The sequence below is a fragment of the Nomia melanderi genome, unplaced genomic scaffold (genome assembly GCF_051020985.1).
Source record: "Nomia melanderi isolate GNS246 unplaced genomic scaffold, iyNomMela1 scaffold0014, whole genome shotgun sequence".
Classification (NCBI taxonomy): Eukaryota; Metazoa; Arthropoda; class Insecta; order Hymenoptera; family Halictidae; genus Nomia; species Nomia melanderi.
Genome location: NW_027475130.1, coordinates 5548551 through 5549505, shown reverse-complemented (window position 1 = coordinate 5549505; position 955 = coordinate 5548551).

The following is a 955-nucleotide window of genomic DNA, read 5'->3' as shown; positions in this document are numbered from 1 at the left end:
CCATATATATATTGGATTTTCCCCTGACTCTGAGTGTCCGGCCCCATGAGACGGTGGTTTTCTCGGCCCCTGGTGGTCCGAGGTCGTTCCCGCTGCACAGATTCATGCGCCAGATCCCCCTGCAGATAATTCACTTTGATTTATTGCGCAATCTCTAATAGCACCCGAGATATCATCAGATATATATTGGATTTTTCCCTGACCCGGACAGTCCGGCCCCATGAGACGGTGATTTTCTCGGGCCCTGGTGGTCCGAAGTCGATCCCGCTGCACAGATTCATGCGCCAGGGCCCCCTGCAGATAATTCACTTTGGTTTAGTGCGCTATCTGTAAGAGCACCCGAGATATCACCAGATATATATTGAATTTTTCCCTGACCCAGGGGGTCCTGCCCCATGTGTCTGTGGTTTTCTCTGCCCCTGGTGGTCCGAGGTCGATCCCGCTGCGCAGGATCATGCTCCAGGGCCTTCTACCGACAATGCACTTTGACTTATTGCGCTATCTGTAATAGCACCCGAGATATCACCAGATATATATTGGATTTTTCCCTGACCCTGAGTGTCCGGCCCCATGAGACGGTGGTTTTCTCGGCCCCTGGTGATCCGAGGTCGTTCCCGCTGCATAGATTCATGCGCCAGGGCCCCCTGCAGATAATTCACTTTGATTTATTGCGCTATCTCTTATAGCACCCGAGATATCACCAGATATATATTGGATTTTTCCCTGACCCTGACAGTCCGGCCCCATGAGACGGTGATTTTCTCGGCCCCTGGTGCTCCGATGTCGATCCCGCTGCACAGATTCATGCGCCAGGGCCTCCTGCAGACAATGCACTTTGGTTATTTGCGCTATCTCTAATAGCACCCGAGATATCACCAGATATATATTGGATTTTTCTCCGACCCTGACAGTCCGGCCCCATGTGTCGGTGGTTTTCTCGGCCCCTGGTGGTCCG